Source organism: Leptidea sinapis, chromosome 18 (genome assembly GCF_905404315.1).
Source record: "Leptidea sinapis chromosome 18, ilLepSina1.1, whole genome shotgun sequence".
Lineage (NCBI taxonomy): Eukaryota > Metazoa > Arthropoda > Insecta > Lepidoptera > Pieridae > Leptidea > Leptidea sinapis.
The window spans coordinates 2,816,271-2,841,269 of record NC_066282.1 but is presented as its reverse complement, the minus strand read 5'-3'; the positions used below and the strand labels follow the sequence as shown (position 1 = coordinate 2,841,269).

General features: G+C 36.3%; 1 protein-coding gene and 1 long non-coding RNA gene across 2 annotated transcripts in view; both read left to right on the top strand.

Moving 5' to 3' along the window:
* The window catches only part of LOC126969519 (uncharacterized), a 182,563-nt gene that overhangs the window by 19,440 nt on the left and 138,124 nt on the right, over positions 1-24,999 (top strand). The gene's annotated exons all lie outside the window — the stretch shown is intronic.
* The window catches only part of LOC126969477 (trehalase-like), a 44,712-nt gene continuing 28,548 nt past the window's right edge, over positions 8,836-24,999 (top strand). Inside the window, exon 1 of the mRNA XM_050814928.1 lies at positions 8,836-9,003. The gene's annotated coding sequence lies outside the window, so the exon portion shown is untranslated. The remainder of the gene's footprint in view (positions 9,004-24,999) is intronic.

The following is a 24,999-nucleotide window of genomic DNA, read 5'->3' as shown; positions in this document are numbered from 1 at the left end:
CCCAGCATGCCTTCAACAATTGATAGAAATTCGCTTAATAATCAGGTGTTTGGTGACTCACACCCAAAACCCATACTCACCATCAGGTTTGTGCTCCTGTCGCATATAAGGTTGGGTCATGTGAGTTCGTATACCGTATTGGAATGAATACCAGATGTATACTTCCGATGGAGGGACCCCTCCTCGCCATATACCAAATACCACATCAGAAAGTGCAAGTGCGTATTGTAAACTGCTATGGCCAGCAGTTACAATACGCTCTTTGCCAGAAGTAATACTAAATAAATATCTTTTTAATACTGGTCAACACCTAATCAACACCAAAGCGTTTATGTTCTAAGTCAGGACTATGAAGAGATGACGAAGAGAAGGCCAAACCTGGCCTCTAAAAAGCTTGGTGTACTTAGTAAGCGAGACAGTACTTCACTCAAAGCCACCGCCTGCAACTTTATAAGGCGCAAATTCGGCCTCACATGGAGTACTGTTCTCATCTCTGGGCGGTCGCTCCCCAGTACCAGCTTCTTCCATTTGACCGCATACAACAAAGAGCGGCTCGAATCATCGACGATCAAGTCATCTCCGATCGGCTTGATTCTTTAGCATTGCGTAGAAATGTGGGTTCTCTCTGCATCTTCTACCGCCTTTATCACAGGGAGTGCTCAGAGGAGCTGTTCGGGTTGATTCGAGCGGCCGAATTCCACCACCGGACATTACGTGCAAAGTAGGTACCATCCGCATCACGTAGACGTCTGGCATTCCACAACCGCGCGTTTAGTTAGAAATGTCTTGCCTCGCACAGCCACTTTGTGGAATCAACTACCAGCAGCGGTCTTCCCGAACAGATACGAATTAGGGATCTTCAAGAAAAAGCATACTCCCACCTTAAAGGCAGGCAGGCTGTTGTTGCGGATGTCCATGGGCGGTTGCCTCACCTCTCCCCATATTATGCCGAGGCCGGAGACTCGATTTTTTTTGCCTGTGGCGAGGGAGGGAGCCTGCAACACCTATGGCGAGACGGTCCAGTAGGTATTCTCTGTATTCGCAAGCCGATTTCAATAATTAATGTCTGATGTTAATAAAAATTAAATAGAGTTACATAAGTTTTGTTTAAATATACAATAGCGAAATAATTTTCGTTAATCGACAAATATTATAATTGCAGATAGGTGATAAGAAATCCCTTCATAATTTTTAAATTAATATAGAAGTCCAATTTATACAAGTCCAGAATTGATGAAGTCCTACAATTGATAAACTAGTTAACTATTTTCATCTATTCTTTTTTTAACCAACTTCAAAAAGGAGGAGATTATCAATTCGATCGGTATTTTTTTTATGTAGTACACCGATTACTCTGAGATTTATGATCCGATTTACGTAATTCTTCTTTTGTTTGATGCGAAATAGATGCCATTTGGTCCCATAAAAATGGCACAGACTTAAAACCTATCAATAGGTAGCACATATAAATAATAGTATTTTATTAATATTATAGGTAAAGGTTTGCATAAGAGGTGTATTAAATTAAATTTTTAGTTATTTGATACTTTTCAGTTTTTGAAGTCGGTTTTTTTAAACGTAGTTTTTTTTACTAACTCGTTTTGCGATCCTGGGTACAAGCTCTTTCGTTATTTTGATTTTTCTCTCTTTTATTTCTTTCACTCGTGATCTTCAGTTAATAGTTTTCCTGAAGAGTATATAATTTGAAAATAGTAGTACACAACAAAAAATTTGTCAGAAAGTAAGTATTATTATTATTATCACTTATTTATTTAATATCCGTGCTGGCCCAGGATGATGGAATAAATAAATAAATACATTTATTCGTATGTTTCATGTAAGGTAGACAATTTGCTTTATGACATAACGTCCTAGTGCAACTGCTGTAGTTATCACGGGCAGTATTTTGAAGAGCTGTTTCACCACATTCCTTCCGCTGAGTTCCACCTTCGCACGACACGACGTAAACTGTATCACTGGATGTGCGGCGTTTCTTCCACGTGCAGTTTTCAGGAAACTTTCTTTCACAACCATACTATGGAATGACCTTCATTCCTATTTATTGATACATTTTGAGTTCCTCATAAAGAAGTGCGCACATCTTTTTTTTTATGGAATGGGAAGACAAACGAGCGTACGGATCACCTGTTGTTAAGTGATCACCGCCGCCCACAATCTCTTGCAACACCAGAAGAATCACAGTAGCGTTGCCGACCTTTAAGGAAGGTGTACGCGCTTTTTTTGAAGGTACCCATGTCGTATCGTCCCGGAAACACCGCACAAGGAAGTTCGTTCCACAGCTTCGAAGTACGTGGAAGAAAGCTCCCTGAAAACAGCACTGTGGAGGACCGCCACACATCCAGATGGTGGGGATGATATCCTAACTTATGGCGTGTCGTGCGAAGGTGGAATCCGGCGGCAGGAATCAGGTTAAACAGCTCTTCGGAACACTCCCCGCGATAAATGCGGTAGAAGACATACAATGAAGCGACATCTCTACGCAATGCCAAGTGATCCAGCCGTTCACAGAGCACTGGGTCCCCGACAATACGAGCTGCTCTACGTTGTACGTGGTCAAACGGATCGAGCTGATACTGGGGTTCGCCAGACCAGAGATGACAGCAATACTCCATGTGTGGCCGGACCTGCGCTTTGTAGAGCGCTTGAATGTGGGCCTTGGGCTTGAAGTATTGCCGTGCTATATTAATGACGCCCAGCTTCTTCGAATCCAATTTGGCTTTGCCCTCCAGATGGCCACGAAATTGGCAATTGCTCGAGATTTCGAGACCCAGTATTCCGATACTAGGCGAGGCTTTAAGGGATATGTTGTCGAAGAGCGGTGATACGACAAATGGGGTTTTTTAGTGGTAAACGCGCAAACTTGAGTCTTCTGGGGGTTAAATTGGAGAAGGTTCAATTTACCCCATTCCGCGACCTGCTCAAGCGAGGACTCGATCGAAGACACATGTTTCTCCCGGCACTGGTCGACGATTTTCCGAGAGACCTGCATGGCCCGTGTATACGGCATCACCAGTGCTGTCGTCTGCATAGCAATGTATGTTGGAGGTGTCCAACATATGATTGATATGCAGAAGAAACAGAATGGGAGATAGCACACAGCCTTGGGACACTCCAGCATTCACGGGCTTCGGGTTAGAGCAATATCCGTCGACAATGACCTGTATGCTGCGCCCAGTGAGTAAGCTGGGGGTCCACCTGTACAAGCTCTCGAGAAGCCCAAATGATGGAAGTTTTGAGAGGAGCGCCTTGTGCCATACATGATCAAAGGCCTTCGCTATATCGAGGCTTACTGCCAGGCCTTCCCCCTTGCTTTCAATAGCCGCCGCCCATCTATGTGTTAGGTATACCAGAAGATCACCTGCCGACCGACCATGGCGAAAGCCGTACTGTCGGTCGTTGATCAACTGGTGACCCTCTAGGTATACCAACAGCTTGCGGTTGATTATGCTCTCTATGATTTGGGAGAGCAGGGAGGTAATAACAATAGGCCTATAGTTTGCCAAATCCGTGTTTTGGATCGGATGGACAAGGGCTGACTTCCATGAGTCAGGGACTACGCCTTTTGAGTGTCGGAATAAACGCGTTAGCACCGGCGTCAACTCAGGGGCACACGTTTAAAGCACGATTAACACATCTGTCTTAACTCTTAAAGGCCGTCGGTGGGCGAAGGTGATCACTTATCATAACCTAACCCATACCATTCGTTAATCCTCCTATTCCTTATAACATATTAAAAGTAGTTTATTTGTAAAAAATGTCTAACTAAGAACTTACATGGGCATATTATATTGCATTATAAGTTTCTCCTTACAAGTCCTTGAACGATTAAGTTCCTCATTATTCAAATACATTAACATCCTTTGTTGCCGTAGAGATTAGAAAAACCTTGTGATAGTTGTGTATCGTAGGGCCATTATTGTTAATGTATGCAAGTGGGTTCGATTTCACTTTGGCAAAATGAAGATTATATTGAACTTTAATTTTGATTTCTTCAATAGAAATAGGCTTATAAATAAGTCTTAAACATAATATTTTTTTTCAATTTCAAATATTTTTATTCATAATGGGATATGAAATCACTTATTGAAAGTCAAAAACTACCTACTACTCATTCGGAACCTCAGACCTGAGAAGAACGGGTGCAAGAAATTCAGTGGGATTCTTTATCTTTTTAATTTTCATATCATTCGGAACCTCAGACCTGAGAAGAACGGGTGCAAGAAATTCAGTGGGATTCTTTATCTTTTTAATTTTCATACAATCTAATTTATTATTTTACTAGCTGACCCCGCAGACTTCGTACTGCCTCAATCGATAAACAAAATACCTTAACTTTTGTATAAAATAAACTTTAAACAAACAAAAGGAATATTTGAGATATTTAATTAGGTAAGGATTACTGCTGTATTGGTTAAAATCGCTTCGAAAATTAGCCATTATTTGTCGTAAAAAGTGAATGACAAAAAAATGTTATTGTGGGATATCGATAAGAGATAGACATATACCATAGCGGAGTTTTCTGTAGACTTTTTCAATGTGTACAATACTTAGTACATTATTTTGATAAATCTCGTAGGGTTCAGCCTGTGTTTGCAATGTAAGCGGAAAAATGTAATTATTTACGACATCACATTAGAAACCTCAAAAATAACAGTATTTCTTCATTATTTAATTCATGTTATAATAAATATAAACCTTTATCTTCAATCACTCTATCTATTTAAAAAAACCTCATCAAAATCCGTTACGTAGTTTTAAGGATATAAGCATACATATGGATATAGGGACAGAGAAAGCGTCTTTGTTTTATACTATGTAGTGAAATAGCCCGGCGTTCTCTCCATTTTCAATCTGTGGTATCGCTTAGAAAGTAATTTATTTTATGGTAACCTTTAACAGAAAATCGTCTCTTGAATTTTGTAATACATTTGTTTTGAACATTTTCTGGGATTACTCCAAATTTAAAACTATTTGTCTTTATCTTTAGCGCTAAAGAATTACATGACTGAAAGACGTAATTTTAAGCTTGGAGTAATTTTACACTCCTTTCTAAGACAGATTATTGAACTAATAAGTTAATTTTTTTATATATGAATCTGTGGAAAATGAAAATAATAACTTTTTCTGGTCTGCCGCAGACACCTCTTCAACGGCCTATTCGAACGCTGTTAGCGCATCATCCGGCGATGAAAACAGGATCCCTTTCAGTTGATTTTTATATTTATATATCATAGGGAATAAAAATAAGTCCTCGTGACCTGTGACTTTGAACGGGTGTGGTGTCCAGGAGGTCCCTTGTTTTGAGCGTTGAGTGCGCGGGCGCGTTGTCATGGTCGGGCTATAGCTCAATGAAGGTGCTCGTGTAGAATGTTGAGAACGCCTCCGGATTCAATCTGAAATATATTAAATTCAATTAAATTTTTCACTGCTAGCATATTTTCCTCGGTAACAGCCGTCCCAGGAGGACCATTTCTTTCTAAATCTTCCAACGGTAGACGATCACGCCTAAATTCGTTATGCCAACGGTCGATCGTTGCTTTAGTAGGGCCTTCATCTATTAACGCCATTTGAGGTTGATCAAATGACTCATCTGGTTTTTAAGGCCATATTTGAAATCATCACACGAAAATGTTCCTGTCGCAGATCCATTTTTCAATGAGACGTGATAATTCAATTTAGCTATCAAAAAATATGGAGAGATATTTGAAATTCCAACGATGGTATTTTTACTCGTAAATAATCACATATTTTTAAATAATTAATAATCAGCCAGGATGCATAAAAACTTTCTTTCGCAAAACTTTCTGAGTCTGGTTGTATGGCGCGTCGGGATGACAAGTGTCCTGATGGCATGATTAAGGGCGCTAGTGTGGGACGCAACTTGTGTCGACACTTTCGTTACTACTCATGTCCAGGCTACTTCAGTTGGTGCTGGGGCTGCTGCTTCGACTACCGAAGAAAGCAAACGTCACAAATATGTCGGTGTCAGTCTTACTTTTTTGTGCTATTTGGTGTCAGGACAAATCTTGAGGCGCGGAGAATATACAAAGTACTATCAACATGTCTCAATAATGCTACTGGAAACCGAAGCGCAGATAGCTATTTCGGCCAACGGATCAGCCTACAAACTCAGCGCGGATAAGCTGCCAGTAGTCTTGTTACAGTTCCTCATAATGATAGTGTTTACTCCATGTACGAGTATCATATTAATTATTGTAAATATAGTTACAAGTATTGTTATGATTAGTGTCTCTAAAAAAGAAATTAATTAAATAGAAAAACGACACGCGACACTACGCGATAACAGAATTTTGCTATCAAAATACTGAAGGCGCAAATTGTCCTCATCACAGCAACTATCAAACTAAACTACTTATATTGGAGGTACTCGCGCTGTGATACCATTTTGCATTCCAATTTTATATGTTTTAAGGGAATCACCCTTCACTACTGGGGCTATAATACCAACGTACAAATTTTTATTATTTAAACTGTCCATAGGATGATGTTGGGTTCGAACGTGCGCTTCTGGAGATTACCTTAACGAGAACCCATTTGGGTTAAGTCCCAATGGATGTTACTACAACACTTCGACAACCGTACGATATTCCACCATTCATAAATGGCATATTCTTCGGTTGTGGCTTCATCTATGGACGGTAGCCCAAGCGTCAAAGCATACGGTTAGTTTTGGTCCGGACCATTTTAGATGGTATGTTGCAGTGCCAATCGCACAAAATTATTATTATTACCGTCAGGACCGCGTAGTACGACGCCGGAATAATTGATGCGAGGCGCCCAACGGACCGTCGGATGGTCCGGCCGTACAAAATCCGACCATGTTTTTAAGCTATAATAATTCTGTGTATGGACAATGCGACACAACGTCGAATATGGTCTGCTACCGGGAGGTCTACTCGCAAAATCGACAACGATACATTCGGAACGGTACGACAATACTCTGAATATATCGCAACTATCCTACTCTAACAAATGTTCGAGTTCCTAATCGTTTATCGTTACCATAGACGAATATTTTGATTTTTTACGATGTTAGTGTGAATGAAATATGTTCAAAGCTAAACATTATCTGTGCTATGTCGCTGTTAAGTGTCAAAAGTCAAAACATATGTAGTTTAGGCGCTAAGAACCATGCCAGACTCTGCACCACCAATTTGGTAACATTTACACATAATGTAAATGTTAAAAAAATATGTAATGAATATGATATGACCATTTAAAATTGAATAAATAATACAAAACTTGCGGATAATAAAATGTAAAAAAAGTAACCCTTCTCGTCGACTTCCTATTTCTCAGGCGGCCATTTGCATTATTTCTACGCATAAACGATCAACAAAATGACTTAAATGACTTAGTAGTAAAAAAATCCTATTGAATAGTAAATCACATATAATTATTTCAATAATATTTATTAAGTATGTATATTGTTTGGCAAATATATCTATACAACTTGAAACGATAATAGCATCGACAGCCTAGAAGGTGTCGTTTAGATTATCGTAAAAGTGACGTTTGATTCTTTGTGAAATTCGAATATTCGTCTCTGAAATTTTCAACTAAGAGTAGGGTTAGGACCGATAATATCGAATAATGTTTCGTTCGTTCAATCATCGTTTCGAGATTGATTACGATGTAACTAAGAGAAGGATTCGACACGACTAATGCCACGATTTAGCGATTATCGATTTTAGGAGTAGGCTCCCGGATCACGTCCGATGGTTCGGCCGTACCACATCCGATCATGGCGGCAGAGTTGGGTTTGGAGGCGTAATAGAGCCGCCGTTTTGAATGCTGCATCATCTATTAATTGAAGGACAAGTTAAATTTTGTTAATGTCACTTCTCCTAGGTCAATGCGTTTAACGTTTATGCGTTATAGATTTTGATTAACTTAGCTGCGACACAGCGATGTTTTATTATAAGGCTTTAAACCATAGGTTCTCAACGTGGGCCATAACGCCCCCTTAGTAGAAGACCCAGAGAAAATACGGGGGCATTGAGATGGGTAGATTAAAAAATATAGTCTAAAAAGGTAAAAAAATACACGAAAATACTCTAGAAAAAAGTGGGCGGTGAGCAAAATAAGATTGAGAAACTATGCTTCAAACTAATTAAAAAGCTAGATATTGTTTTGTAGCTGTAATGGACCACAACGGGTCTGGAGAAAAATTTCATTGGTTTATATCGTTTTGTAAGTTGTCAGGTAATCTCTGTTAGATTTTCAACAAAAACTGTTTCATCCATATCAAGGAAATCCTAAAACCATTGCTTTACCAATTACTTTTAGTTAGTTACAGTTAATAGTGTTGGTAAATAAAATAATACTTAATTAATAATGATTGATCATTAATTCTGTATTACAAACAAGAGTTTTTGTTACAGATAAAAACAAAATGGCGTAGACGCTGACGTATTGGTCGGTTACTTCAAATTTGCGCGAGCGTTAGCTCTCTACCACGCAGTTATTTCACAAACCTCTGGTCTTCTTCAAATCTCTTGATTTGGTTACGCTTACGTTTGATGTGCGAAAGAAACCGCAACCGGAGCTATAGTTTGCCGCCAAAATATGCCATATTTATTGCTAGATTACTGCCATAAATCATGGTTACGCCTAGGTAATACTTTAATTACTGCCATTACGTAGCGTAAACGGTAAATAAAAATTTACTTGATGTAAGGCTTTTGTGGTTCGGTAATTGATTGATAGATGACTTGTTGCCGTATCATTATTATCGATAGTATCGTTATCAATAAAAGGTGACACTGAGCAGGTGGAATAATCAATCCGCACATTTGCCAGCGCCAGTCACGTTCCGAACTCGACCGTCGACTGCCGCCGAGTGCCGCCATCTTAGCAGACGCTACAGCAATGCTATAATCGACTTACGAATTACGATACGCTGTTAATTTATTGTGGCTGTGTTTAATCGATTAACAAATAGCAAGTTAATATTACAAGGTGAGTTATTTTTGTTTGTTTTTATAGATTTTTTGTGATATTTGATTTTATTTTCGGTGGAAATAAGTTTGTTTATTATTACACTTTTTGCCGGTAAACCAGCGAAACGTTTATGACTTAGACCGTATATGTTATTTCTTATATAAATTAACTAGCTGACCCGGCAAACGTTGTTTTGCCATATAAAGTATAATTCACGCGATAGTTTTATAAGTAATAAAATATTGCCTATATTATAGCCTGTACATCATTTTGTTCTATTGTCAATAGCTATAGCAGCGCACGCAAAAATAGGTTTTCGATTTTACACCTTGTGTTACAAAATAGCAATTTTATTACGGATCCCTAATTTTGAAAAAAAAACATAGCCTATAGCCTTCCCCGATAAATGGACTACCCAACACTGAAAGAATCATTCAAATCGGACCAGTAGTAACAGAGATTAGTGCGTTCAAACAAACAAACAAACAAACACTGCAGCTTTATAATATTAAGTATAGATTAAAATTAAATGATGTAATTTACTCTTTAGTCCTAAATAATATTATATGTAAATGATTTAAAAAGAAAACAAATAAATATTAGATATATTTCGAAAATAATATACATATTATGTAATTACCTATAAAAATTAGGAGTTGAAAATAAATTTATGATCGTATTTTCGTTAAAAAATTGTTAGTGATACTTGACACTTATATAATCTCTTCGTCATCTATATGTTTGGTAGTATCCTTTTTCACCCCTGGAAACTGTAAAATCAAGAATCTGAATAAAGCGAACATGAATATATATGAAGTTTTATGCGTAGTTAATATTTAAACGCTTCGTAGGGAAAACAAAACGATTAGGGTACTAACTCGCCATTAAGTTAAATCATGGAATTGAATGAGGTATCCATCAAAATCCTCCCACTGTTAAATAAATAACAAAATAAGAAAATGACTACAGTTAAACGGCCGTTAAAATATTTTTAAAGTTAATTTTTAGTTTTTAACCGACTTCAGAAGAAAAGAAGGAGTTTCTCAATTCGATTACGCTGAGGTTTATGTACCGATTAACGTGATTCTTCTTTAGTTTGATGCGGAATGTTTGCCCTTTAGTCCCATAAAATTTGACATAAGTAGTTTGGCCCAGAAGTTTTCATTTTATGAACATTTTTTTATGAATATTCATGTTTACTTGAATGATGTTAATGTTTACGTGAACGATGTAATTTTATTTTGTGTACAGCTTTTTTGGAGTTTTCATTTAGGTTGGTTATATATTACTAGCTGACCCGACAGACGTTGTTCTGTATATAATAAATAAAATACTGATTTTTTATGAATTTGTCAATAATATTTCATAATATCAAGAATTATTATTTCGTTAAAAAATGCATCCAGATCTTATAATGAAATTATTTCACAGCAGAACTGTCAAACCGTGCGTCAATAAATTCTCTCATAGAAAATATGTCCATACAAAACAAACAATATAAATAATTAGGGGTGGAATTTCGTAAAATCCGTTCTTAGCTGACCTCTACTCGGTGAAAAGAATATTCCTACCAAATTTCAAGTCTTTAGCTCTAATGGTTCTATATACGTGGAAATCTCTTATATATGTATATAAAAAAAGATATAGATTATAAGCCCGTGTCCCGATAAGTGGGTCCTAGGTCACCTGTCATTTATAGTAAATGGATTTGTTAGCAATAATTGCTAACAAACGTTCTTCACAATATTTCATTATCTCACAAGAACGTGAAATAAGCTACTAAAAAAATGTTAATGTGTTAAAATTATTTAATTTATGACAAAATGAAGAAACGAAATATTTAAGTTTAAGTTAAAAAAAACCTACTGCAGTTTACAGAACCTATTACAGACACTTAAAAGTAAATATTAAAAAAAAAGTACGTTTAAAAATTACAAATAACGACTTCGAAAACTTGAAAGTATAAAGATTTAATTTAATACACCTCTCATACAAACTTAATACCTTTAATATTAATAAAATACCATTATATTTATTATTATTGATAGGTTTGAAGTCGGTGCCTAAATAATAAAAGTAATACAGAAAGTTCTTTTTTTTTTTGGGATTTTATGACCTTGTAACTAAGACCTTTAAGTCATATAGAAAGTTCTTGCTATAAATTTTTATTGAGTATGTATAGAACGAAAATTATTTTCTTATTTGTTTAATGTTTTTGATTTACTTAATTATTTATTACAGATGATCTCTATGTTATTTTAGTTTCAAATGACAGCAAAATAAGGTGCTTTAATTATTAGGCTCGATTTCATCTTACTTTGTATATTTTACTAGTTGCTGCCCGCGACGTCGTCCGTGTTTTTTTATGAAAATAAGGGTCGAGACGAGCTGGACGTTCAGCTGTTGGTAATTGATACGCTCTGCCCAATACAATGCAGTGCCGCTCAGTATTATTGAAAAACCCAAAAATTCTGAGCGGCACTACAACTGCTCGTCACCTTGAGACATAAGATGTTAAGTCTCATTTGCCCAGTAATTTCACTAGCTACGGCGCCCTTCAGACCGAAACACAGTAATGCTTACAAATTACTGCTTCACGCAGAATTAGGCGCCGTTGTGGTACCCATAATCAGGCCGGCAAAAGAACCTCCCACTGGTAAATCTTGTGTGGTTTTATAATCAACACACTAAGGAGCTAATGCCAAGCATGGCTGACTGTTTATGACTTGTCATTCAAAATCGGTCGCAGTACGATAGATTCGATCGACTTTTCTATCTTGCTGTGTCTCCGTTAAATATTGTTCTTGCCTCTCGCATGCTTTGTTTGTCTGTATGCTAGTTCATAGATAGATTCAAGCCAGGCTAATACAAAATATGTCAATAAGATTTTGTAAAATACTTACCCCCTTATTCATAATGGTCCGCTAACTTTAAACAGCCGCTTAGGAGTGTTTTTTCTCATTCTGACTTAGGTCAATAGAAAAAGACAGAATGAGAATTAGCAATGCTTTAAGTTAGCAGACAGTTATGAATAAGGGGGTTAGTTTTTTATTCTCGTCGTAGGTATGCGTATAGTAGATATTCAGGAGTAAGAACAATTCCGTTTCTCGGGTGTAATGTGGCCTTAACATGTGGCGCATAACTGTAACCTTGTAACTCCGCTACATATACCAAATCGCTACCATTTTCCCCTAAGTGTCGTATTATAACATTTCTATTACTTTCTTCTGTATATCTTTATTAGATAAATACACGGAACCCTCGGTGTAACTCAGGCTTGCACTTGTTCTTTTTCAACGTAATTTCTTTTGCCGCGTTATGGAAACATTATTAGAGTGAATTTTTACCATGCGCGCGCACACTGTCACGCTAATTCGACACCTGACGTTAGCCGGTCAACTAGACAATTTATATCATCAGCCTAGCGAAACACTCTAAGAAAAAAACGATTCACTGAATTGTATGAAACGTGTAGTCATTGAGAGATTGACAGATGAAGGCTTATCTTATAATCTTAATATATATAAATTACGTGACACGTTGTTTGTCCGCGATGGACTCCTAAACTAATGAACGGATTTAAATAAGGATTACTTCATGGAGTGCGGTTTAGTCCAACTTGAGAGATAGGATAGTTTTTATTTCGATTTGGGACCCAAAATTATTTTTATTTTCAATATTTGTTGTGTATGGACGTATTTGTATGGAGAGAATTTAAAAACGCACGGTTTGACAGTTCCGCTGTGAAACAATTTCATTATAACAACAGGGAGAATATTTTACTAAATGATGTTTTGAAATATTATTGGCAAATTTCTTTTATTATCTACAGAACAACGTCTGTCGTGTCAGCTAGTAATCTTATAAGAAAACGGAGATAGTCGAAATCCACTATGTTTTAAATGTTCGCTTTCCAACTTAGCCGTATCAGTATTAGCCTTCATCGCCAATCGCCATACTGTAAATACTACTAATTCAAACTTGTGTCTAATTCACCACGCTTCATAATAAACTAAATATAAATTATTACTTAGGCAGTCCCGCTTTTTACGTAGTATTTGTATCCTCTTTGTGTATCATAGATACTTATTCAAAGGTACTTCAGCTACCAAGACTCTTGTAACTCAAATGTCTACTGAACCACAACCAATGGAAGAGAATTAAATTTATATACAAGTTTAAATTAAAAATAGCTACAATTGTATAAAAATTTTGTATTTTATGATAATTACACGTTATTAAATTAAACTAAACGGTATTATAATATTTTCATTGAATGTATTTAATACCTTCTTAATTACAATATTGTTTTTTCTACAAATGTAAAATAGCACCACGACAATTTTTTTTGTTTTATTACCTACGCCTAGAAACAAGAAAGAACAATAACTTATTGTGTGCGTACATAAGAACACACACTTTTTAATTTATGTTTTGTACGAACAGCCTTGAAAACAGCTAAATAAATACAATATGTACACATATGTCTTGTGAAAGAGAAATGAAGTGTCAATCTGTGTTGAATATTGTCGTCTTGAAAAAGAAACGGATCTAATACTTTAAACTTTTTATATTACTGCAGGATGTAGAAAATATAGAAAAACTCTGGTAGACTCTAACGGCCTTACAAATAAACTTTGTATAAAGTTATAACTGATGATAAACAAAGAAAATGCAAAATATTTACAATATCGTTGACAACACTGTCAATACAATGATAATTCTGAAGTTTTCCGAATTACAAGCTGCCTTGCAAATAAACGCGGGAAACGTTATACGTCCGAACAAACCATTCGTCAGCAAAATGTCTATTTGTAAACATTTTACATACTTGGTTTACACTTAGTTATTACTTTATGCCAATTTTATTTGTAAGGCCGTAAATAGATACCTGCCTACTTTGTTCGTTTCTAGGGTTCATTTCTTCAATTCCCCTGTCTTTGTGTGAACCTGTATAATATCACAAACCGCAATAGTTGAAATGTCACAACATGTGTATTACTTGACTTATTATTGACGCTTTAACAACAATTAATAAAAAGAACCAAGATGGCGAATTTCAAAATGGCTGCCATGCAATATTTTTTTATATAAGAGGGGGGCAAACGTGGAATTGACTCACGTGGTGGGTAGTAGTGAGCAAAACCGTCCATGGACATCCGCAACTCCAGGGGTTATGCTTCAAGGTTCCTAAGTCATATTGGTGATGCAAGAAGTCAGATTTCAGAATATTTATTATCTCAAAAAGGATACAAACTCACTGAGATACTTAAACTAACATGATACACATATTGAGCGGTAAATCGTAGTAAGTATACGTGATTTTAGTTGTAATATTTAAAGTTAGTACTAGGTAAAATAGGTACTTAGTTACATTAATAACAAAATAGGTGGGTAACGTATAAAATAAATGAGTTCATTTGTTTACGTAAGCTTATGTAATACCTACACTATTTTATTATTTGTTATAATGACGAAGTTCCTCGCAAATCGCGCGGTTGTAGATTGACAGACGTCAACATGATGCAGGTGGAATTCAGCTGCTGGTATAAACCCAAACAACTCATCTATGCACTCGCCGTGATAAATGCGGTAGAAGACGCAGAGAGAACTCTACCCTACTCTACGCAACGCCAAAGAATTAAGTCGATCGGAGATTTCATGATCGTCATTGATTCAAGCTCTTCGTTATATGCGGGAGCGCCCGCCCAGAGGAGAGAATGACCGGATTGTTGCTACATGGTTATGTCTTGTACAAAGGTTTGGAACCCATCGTTTGCGATTACGACATCGTTCTTATCCGGTCTTTTGCTATATGGTTATGTCTTGTATAATTGTTTAGAACCCATCGTTTGCGATTACGACATTGTTCTTACCCGGTTTTTTGCTACATGGTTATGTCTTGTATAAATGTTTAGAACGCATCGTTTGCGATAACGACATCGTTTTTAACCGGTCTTTTGCTACATATGGCCATGTCTTGTACAATGGTTCAGACCCCTTCGTTTTCGAGTACGACATCCTTCTTAACCGTTTTTTTGCTACACTCCAACTTACACTAACTTAAGCAAACTGTATTTCGAGCGTGCAATATAATTAAAAAGTAACTATATTGTTTCGTTTTTCCCTGTTATTATACCTACTTAGATTATATAATAACACGTTGATGATAAGGTAAACTTGTTATTTTAGATATTATATCACCATAACAAAGGAATTGTAATTTTGTTGTAACAACTGTGGCAATTATGAATATGATTCTTGTAATTAGTAGTTTTTAGTAAGGTCATCAACGGATGCGTACTGGAATCACATGACAGGTGACGAGGTTTTGGTAATAGTATATTTAATATAGCTCCTCAACTGTATAATAAACTACCAGCATCAATAAGCGGACCAAAACTTAAATATTAACTCTTTTTAAAATAAAATTAAGGAATTATTAATGACGAAGAAATATTATTCAGTTAAAGAGTATTTAACAGACATGAATCTAAAGTCATTAGAATAGGTTAATTTAGATATATAAAGTTGACATTTTTAGTAAATAATTTTTAATTTTCACATTTTTATAATATTATGATGGATAGTAGACCGTACACTTTTATGAATAATGTTGTGTTTATCTTGGATGTTTTCACTGTAAACTTAGAGTAAGAATTGTAAAATATTATTTTTGCATGTCTACCCGGCATATTGTTAGCACCTATGATTATAATGTAACACCAATGTACCCACTCAATCTATGCAAATAAATTATTTGATTTGATTTGATTTTGACCGTAGTTGGTAATTGATGCATTACTTATTAACCATGAACTTTATCCTTACATCATAGCTTTTACTTCGAATAAACCATACATTACACTGACCGCGAGCTTTGCTCTCAATAAGTCTCAATTTATTTGTCCAACACCAGAAAAATACAGTAATAATGAGACAAACGAAATTATTCGTGGTTCAATTGTTTATTAGAATTTTGCAATGCGCCATCTTGATTATTTTATAATTTGTTACTGCTGTAGTAGTAACAAATAATGTAGTAGTGGCTGTCCACTTTCAACAGCTAAAACCGAATGCTTTACCATATTTTCGGAAGAAGTAGAGCTTGTGAGAAGAATATACAAGAAACTCAACCGCCACTCTTTTAAATCAAATAGAGTATTTTATAATTATTAACGTATAAACTATCTAAGACGTCATAATATTGCGGCCAGTCCATATCTTAACGCGCGGGGGTTATAATACTGTCCATACTATTCTCGAAAGCTACTTGATCTATAGACTTGCAGAGGTAACTGCTGAATTCCACCTTCGCACGACACGCCACAAGTTAGGATATCATCCCCACCATCTGGATGTGTGGCGGTCCTCTACAGTGCAGTTTTCAAGGAGCTTTCTTCCACGTACTATAAAGCTGTGGAGTGAAGTTCCTTGTACGGTGTTTCCGGGACGATACGACATGGGTACCTTCAAAAAAGCGCGTACACGTTCCTTAAAGGCCGGCAACGCTCCTACGATTTCTCTGGTGTTGCAAGTGAATGTGGCGGTGATCACTTAATACCAGGTGACCCGTACGCTCGCTTGTCCTCCTTTACCATAAAAAAAGTTTCGTCGAGTGATCGTCGAACATCAAGCTATTGTTTGATTTATTTAAGAGTTTGTCCTCATGTCTTTGGCCTATCAATTACCTTGAGACATTGTGTCACAATATATCATACGAAATAAAAGAATTAGGCTCTGTTCAAATACTGTCTTGTTGGTAAATACTTCCAGAACAATGCATTAGTATGTGTAATGATGCCAACATAAACAAAAATATGATAACGCTATCGCAGTTATCTGTAGATAACTGGCAGTTTGGGAAAAAGACCTTGATGTTTTTTGACACTAAAGTTCAACTTGGTAAGATGGTGTCCCTGGCATTTTTCTCATAAGTTTTTTTAGTCATTTAATCAGTTGGCCCGTGAGGCCCAGAGTGGGCGCGGAGAATGTACAAAGTACTATCTTCATGCCTGAATAGGTTTATTGGCAACCCAGGCGCTGACAGCTATTTCGGTCAACGGATCAGCCTAGCTATCCAACGCAAACATGCTGCCAGTATTCTTGGTACGCTTCCTCGTACTGATAGTTTTTATTCAATATAATCATAGTATTGTAAATATAATTATAAGATTTGTTTTCTTTGAATAAATTTTATAAAAGACGTATCTATACTAATTTTATAAATGTGAAAGTAATTCTGTCAAACGAATACCGTGTGAAGTTAAACGACCAAAACAATTCTGATGAAATTTAGTATGGGCATACCTAGGCTGAGTTAAGGACGACTGAGTTATGACGTAGGATAGATTTCATAGCGGAAAATTCGATAGTTCTGGCACCATACAGCTGAAATCCCAGTAGCAGCTAATTTACAATAAAATGATGATTTACCTAGCATTATTTTATCATCTTCAATTAGCTTAACAAATTTTAGTGCGAGTTTTTACTCACCATCAATCATTGTAACTCACACTTATCCCCGTGAATTTAAGAAGTCTATTGCTATAAATATGTTTAGTTTTTCTTCTTTGTCAATATCACTATGTGGTACTTCTGACACACAATAATACAAGGTAAAAAAATAGCAAGTGAGAAAAATCGTCCGAAAGCTCTTTAAGGCGAAGAGTAAGCAGAAAACACGCAAACATGGTGTTTTTAGACAAGTTTAATGGTGAAAGTATAACATTTCGAGCTATGAACACTACTTAATCCTGTTACACATATCCTTAAGTCTTATTTGTAGGTTGCTAATGCTTGGTGTTGGTTATAGTTAGCACTGCCAAGCCTTTTTGAACTGCCACTTTTCTTTGAAGTTAAACAAGTTTTTTGGCATGGCGTGACGCATTTTTTTGGTACTTCTCTCAGAAAAGTTATTCTTATAGCTTGTACTTTTTTGTGTAGGTTCATTTATTCAGATTAGTAGTGAATAACGACGATTGTAAGCATATAAACTGTTTTCCACGCAAGAATTTTGAAAATATTGGCTTTGTTACATAGATGGCGGGCCGGCAGCCGTGAACTCATATCGCTCAAGGTGGCTGGCATTTAGTGTCGCCTTAAGTAAACGCCACGAAATTATTTTACGACTAGCTGACCCGGCAAATGTTGTTTTACCATATAAAGTATAATTCACGCGATAGTTTTATAAGTAATAAAATATTGCCCATATTATACCCTGTACATCATTTTGTTCTATTGTCAATAGTTTTTGCAGCGCACGCAAAAATAGGTTTTCGATTTTACACCTTGTGTTAGAAAATAGCAATTTTATTACGGATCCCTAATTTTGAAAAAAAAAAAAACATAGCCTATAGCCTTCCTCGATAAATAGACTACCCAACACTGAAAGAATCATTCAAATCGGACCAGTAGTACCAGAGATTAGCGCGTTCAAACAAACAAACAAACACTGCAGCTTTATAATATTAATAGTATAGATTTGTGCCAATATACATAAATCAAATCAATTCATTAAATTCTACTGCTGCGAGGGAGCTTTTGTAGTGGTAGTGTATTGGTACCTATACATATAACTAGCTTGGATTATATATTTATAAATAATTGCTTAAAGTCTTACTAATTCTCAATATATATTCACAAACATTGTACTTTGTATGTATCAGTCTAGAAACAGCTACATTTGCTTCGGTTAACAACTTATCTGCGATAAAAAACAGCAAAAAGATATCGCGTCGACTTGTTTAGCATTTATTTAAATAACCTCTAATTTGCTTCTCTAATTAATGGTGGATTTATTGTCTTCAGTATGAACGTGATGTTAACTTTCGTAAAATATCGAGGTACTTCCGAGTACCAGTCACGATTCTTCATCAAACCCAAAATTCTGAACGGCACTGCGATTAAGCGCTTCACTTTGAAACATATGACGTTAAGTCTAATCGCCCAGTAATTTCACTTATAACGGCGCCCTTCACTCCGAAACACAATAATATTAGCACAATACTGCTTCACGGCAGAAAATGGCACCGCTGTGGTACCTAAAGACTTACAGAGCCGCCATCTTGTGCAAAGGAGACCCACGCTCATAATAACTTATCAATATATTTAAAACGAGTGTACTTTAAGACCACACGACTGAAGTAAAACAAAATATTAATTTATGAAGTTGTTCAAGAACGATGTGAATATACGAAAAAATCAAGAAAGAACCGTTCTCGTAACGCTCTCGTCACGCATTCACCAGCTTACTCCCCAAGTCAAGTGTGCGTCAAGAAGTGTATCTTCAAAATAAGTACGATATATAGAAATGTATCTTTGTAACCAATAATGAATTCATTCATTGTTTTATCAGATAACCCAAAGACCAGTGTTCGGGTAGGTGGACGATTAAAAGTATAATATAAAGGACTTAAAATCATTTTGAGGACTTGCTTTGTGAGATTTTTTTTTATAATTTTGTAGTTATCTTGCGTACGTCGGCGTGGTGTACCCGGCTTCTCCTTTCTTCAAATATGTGCGACGAACTGGTCCTTGCGTCAACTCGTAACCACTTGCCTTGTCGACCTGATATAGTTAATAAATCATTGTATTTGTTTGAGAATTTTGTGACTTCGTGCTTTTATACTAAACTATTTGAATAAAGCCTTATTCTTTCATTTTAGTATATAATATTGCAACACTAATGTCTCATTTCATGCCGTCATTTAATGTATTTGATAGGCCAATGATTTTTTGAGAATAGATTCTTAAGCAAATCACTTGACGTTCGAAGATCACCTAACGTACCTCTGCAACTCTATAGAACAAATAACTTTATATTATATTATATGCTTGCTTGATCCCAACATAGGCTATAATACGATATGGCAGAGTTAGGAATTGGTTGTCTATTGTAGTGATAGATGGATGGACGTATGATTATTAGTATGTACCACAAATAAATAATTTTCACTCAAAGAATGCTCAGGAGGAGGATTAAAACGCCCCTAACAATTAAAGGCATAAAAGGCATTTATTTTCTCAAAATTGATTCCTTTAGAATTCTTTTTGATGTCATTAATTACTTCTTTTGCTACGCGACACTATGTTTCCTCACAATAACGTCTAAAAATGTAACGAATTATAATATTTATTTGCGTTGCAAAGTAAAGCCATAAACCCAGGAAGGGAAACAACCTTAAAGATAAGTCATCACATCACAAACACACATCGAATAGCAAGCAGCGGCTAATGTCCTTTCAGATGTCTTATCGAAGGTCGCGCCGCTTTTCCTCAAAATGGTATCGTCTAAGAAATAATTTAGTTTTTTCCAACTGTTTAAAAAACCTCCAGTTTTGAATCCTCCAATCTCAAACAAATGAAATGGAATTAAATGTTTCTTGACGTGAATTTAATCAATACCAAAGTGATTATACTAAAATATAATAGCGTTGCAGCTACTTCCATTAGAAGTTTCCATAATGAAGATGAAAATCCAAGAGCCTTTTTAGATGAAACTAGGTTACCCAGCAAACGTTGTATTGCCGATATTAAAATCCCGATACAAAAGTAACTGTTGATCGTAGATGGGTGAAAATTTGAAGTTGTATGTATTTTTTAATGCTGACTCATAATCAAACATATTTAAAAAAAATGATAAAAAATAAAAAAAAAATCGTGTGGACCACCCTTAACATATAGGGGGATGAAAAATAGATGTTGTCCGATTCTCAGACCTACCCAAAATGCACTCATAATTTCGTGAGAATCGGTCAAGCCGTTTCGGAGGACTTCAAAGTTTAACACCATGACAAGAGAATTTTATATATTAGATATATCGTTGTTAGCCTTATAGGTCTCGGATAACTATTAGTATACCGTCATAAGAAACCTCCTTGAAATGCGTATTTTGAATTTAAATGGCATCCAACCAAATAGAGACTAAAACGGTGTTTATCTTTATATTATAATCGTCTAATATTCAAATTTCATTGCCAATGTCACAAACGAGTGAAAGTAAACAAACATTAGTTATTCTCGTGAAAATGCCATTAATAATTTTATTATTATTTCACGATCAGACAGTACTATTGTAGATATTAAATTTTACATGAGACACTCCTGTATGTTTGTACCACTTTTATGAACAATAATTTTACACATCTTTTATATTAAGAATTAAGTAAACAGATGACTGCTTCAAGCGCATCTGGAGAATGAGCGTGTAATTAGAGATCCATATCTTTATTATTCTTTACTTAGATTTTTTTTATGGAATTTGAGGACAAACGAGCGTACGGGCCACCAGTTGTACGCGCTATTTTTGAAGGTACCCATGTCGTATCGTCCCGGAAACATCGCACAAGGAAGTTCATTCCACAGCTTTGTAGTACGTGGAAGAAAGCTCCTTGAAAACCGCACTGTGGAGGACCGCCACACATCCAGATGGTGATCCTAACTTGTGGCGTGTCGTGCGAAGGTGGAATTTGGGGGCAGGAATCAGGTTAAACAGCTCTTCGGAACACTCCCCGTGATAAATGCGGTAGAAGACTCACAATGAAGCGACATCTCTACGCAACGCCAAGTGATCCAGCCGTTCACAGAGTACTGTGTCCCCGACAATTCGAGCTGCTCTGCGTTGCACACGGTCAAATGGATCGAGCTGATACTGGGGTGCGCCAGACCAGAGATGACAGCAATACTCCATGTGTGGCCGGACCTGCGCTTTGTACAGCGCTAGAATGTGGGCTGGCTTGAAATATTGCCGTGCTCTATTAATGACGCCCAGTTTCTTTGAAGCCAATTTGGCTTTGCCCTCCAGATGACCACGAAATTGGCAATTGCTCGAGATTTCGAGACCCAGTATTCCGATACTAGGCGAGGCTTTAAGGGAAGTGTTGTCGAAGAGCGGTGATACGACAAATGGGGTTTACAAGACTTGGGTTATTTTTACAGTATAATATCAGACGTCGAACTAGGTCTCACTGAGCACAAATTTAAGAAATATATTAAAGCTTCTTTGACAAAGAAGGCTTACTATAGTATAGTAGATGATATAGAGCAGGGGTGCTCAAACGGTCGATCGCGAGTGCTTTTTGAGTCGATCTCGAGAAAAAAATCCGGTATAATAAACTAAAATCGGTAATTACGTACCATCTTAAGAAAAGTATGCTCAGGACATGCATTGTCACGTTTCAACATCCAAAGTCACTATTTAGTTAAGCTTAGAACTTTAGAACGCGTTTGTTTTGTAAGAACCAATAAACTCGCAATTTTGAATAATAATTATGAGTTTTTTCATTGCCATTTAAGAGCAGACCTACACTTACCTTGATTAAAAAAGTACATATTTTGCGCAAATCTAATATCTATGTCATCGTGATACTCTACCTAGACGACAATCCTTCATCACACATACTTGAAGCCTCTTCGAGCCGAAAGGTCGTAGTCTACAAATTGTGAGGTAAATCGCCAGCAGTTCAAGCTTGAGCACCCCCAAAATAGAGGATTATAATGGATGGTTCTTGTAGATGTAGATGGCCTGGGAGTTCTTATTAGTTCTTCTCTCCGTCAAAGCCTCTTTACGAACGGATGCAACTTCATAACGCTTACCAAGTGTTGTTTCAATATGTTAGGTTATTGTCACTCCCTATAGTAATTATATATATTAATTATAATAATTATAATTACATAAAATATATAACTATATTTTTATTATGTAACTTTTATCGTGATAAGAAATTTTTTTTACAGTAATTATCCAAATGCGTAAGTAAGGAGGGTTGTTGAGCCTGTTATTTGCGTTACCTCCCTTTTCCCCTTCCGCTGTAGATAATTATGGATGCAATATATAAAAACGACTAAAGGTAGTGTTTTACCACAGAATAGGTAAAACGTTTTAGAATGGCCATCACGCGTATTTTGTATAGGAACCACTGTCGCCACTCAATTCAAATTCAAATATTTTTATTCAAAATAGGATGTGACATCACTTATTGAAAGTCAAAAAACTACCACTTCCAAAATGACTGCCTCAGACCTGAGAAGAATGGGCGCAACAAACTAAGCGGGCTTTTTTTTTCATCGAATAAATATGTTTACAAAGTAATATTGTACAATTAAACTTATTATTTAATAGCCTGAGTGCGGTCACTCCATTCCCAATCTGCGGTATCATTAAGAAAGTCATTTATGTTATAGTAACCTTTGCCACACAAACGTTTTTTAACAATTCTTTTGAATAACGTTACACTTTTGTTTTGAACATTTTCTGGGATCTTGTTGTAAAAGCATATACATCGCCCCACAAAAGACTTACGACTTAGCCGAGTAGTAGGCATCATAAGTTTATGTCTGTTCCTGGTGTTAACATTATGGTTATGACAGTTTCTGGCAAATTCACTTATGTGCCTATGAACATACATTACATTATCAAGAATATATTGAGAAGCAACAGTCAATATGTTAATTTCTTTGAATTTTGCTCTCAATGATTCTATAGGACCTAGGTTATAAATAGCGCGAATAGCCCTCTTCTGCAGCACAAATATTGTATTAATATCGGTAGCGTTGCCCCATAGCAATATACCATAGGAAATAATACTATGGATAATGTTATACTACACGCCCTAGACACGCCCTAGTCAAATAAACGCGAGCATTCGCACACATACGTAAAATTGATCAACACATAGATAGTCGGCCCACACACGCCTACTTTTGACAGCTCACGCCTATGAAGTTTCGTATTTTTTTTAAGTTAATGTGTCATACCGATAATGTTATACTTCATGGATGGGTGCATGAGTAAAGTGATGTGCCACGTATAACGAACAACAAGCCTATCAAAAATCGGTTTTGACATTTAAATCGAATATGTACAAATCACGTTAATAATAATAATTATAATAATTCCTTTATTTCAGGCTACTAGGCCCATAAAATAAGTACCTTATAGTCTAACATACATATTATATATAACTTAAATCTACGTCACATTTTCGCGGCGATGTGAGGCGCGGGTTCGGTAGCTTCCGGCGGTCGGCGACGTCCGCGACACTTGCGGAACACGACCCCCTTCGGCCACAGCTTCACGTCCAGGAAGGTCGAGGAACACGAAGAACAAAAGAGTTGAAGTCTACTGCGTGACGCGTCACCAACTTTTCGACCCCAACCGGAACCTTGTCTTCTCCACCAAGTACTGAACAATGTCGGAGGCCTTGGTGGTGTGGTGAAAGCGAGAGACGTAGATATACGTCGCTGGGATTACGGGACGTAGGAGCTGGTTCTGTCCTATCGGTGCTGTGCTACATATAATAATCTATTATTAATCTCTTTAAACTATTCTGTGTTTTTACTGGCCAATTATTTGACTGCAGGAAAAACTTTAGAAAACACGTAATAGCTTACCTATACCCGGAACAAAATTGTTTGTCTAACGCCCTTTGTTTCATACTATGTTAGGTGTGGTTGATGGTTTCGTAAAATCTTCGTGTAAATAATAGATAATAGGGGCAATAAAATTGAATAGAAATGTGCTGTGTTGTAAATATATTGCTGATAAGTCACGTAAGTTCTAGGTAATAGCACTAAGACCTGTTTAAATATGACACCAAATTAGTCAACATGTAACGCAAGCAACTATGTTTATTTCGATACTGGCGTGTGTGTGTTACAAAACATTATGTGGTAGATATGATACCGCGAACGTTGGTAATTACAGAATATATGTAATTACCCTCGTTTTGTCAGGGAACTTGTCTTTATATATTCAGCGGTGGATTTACACTAGGGGCAGTTGGGGCAAGTGCCCAGGGTGGCAAATTTTTTAGGGCGGCAAAATTTTGAAAGTGAAAAAATTATTTTTTGTCTTATCAAGATTGCTCATTATAATTAATTAATTATGTTTAATCGACCAATTCGCAATTCAAAAAGTCAGACGTATAATTAGTAGTCACCCTTAGTGCCAAATTTATAATTGTTAGTAAAAAAACAAATATTTATTCATGTTTTTAGAATATATTACATATA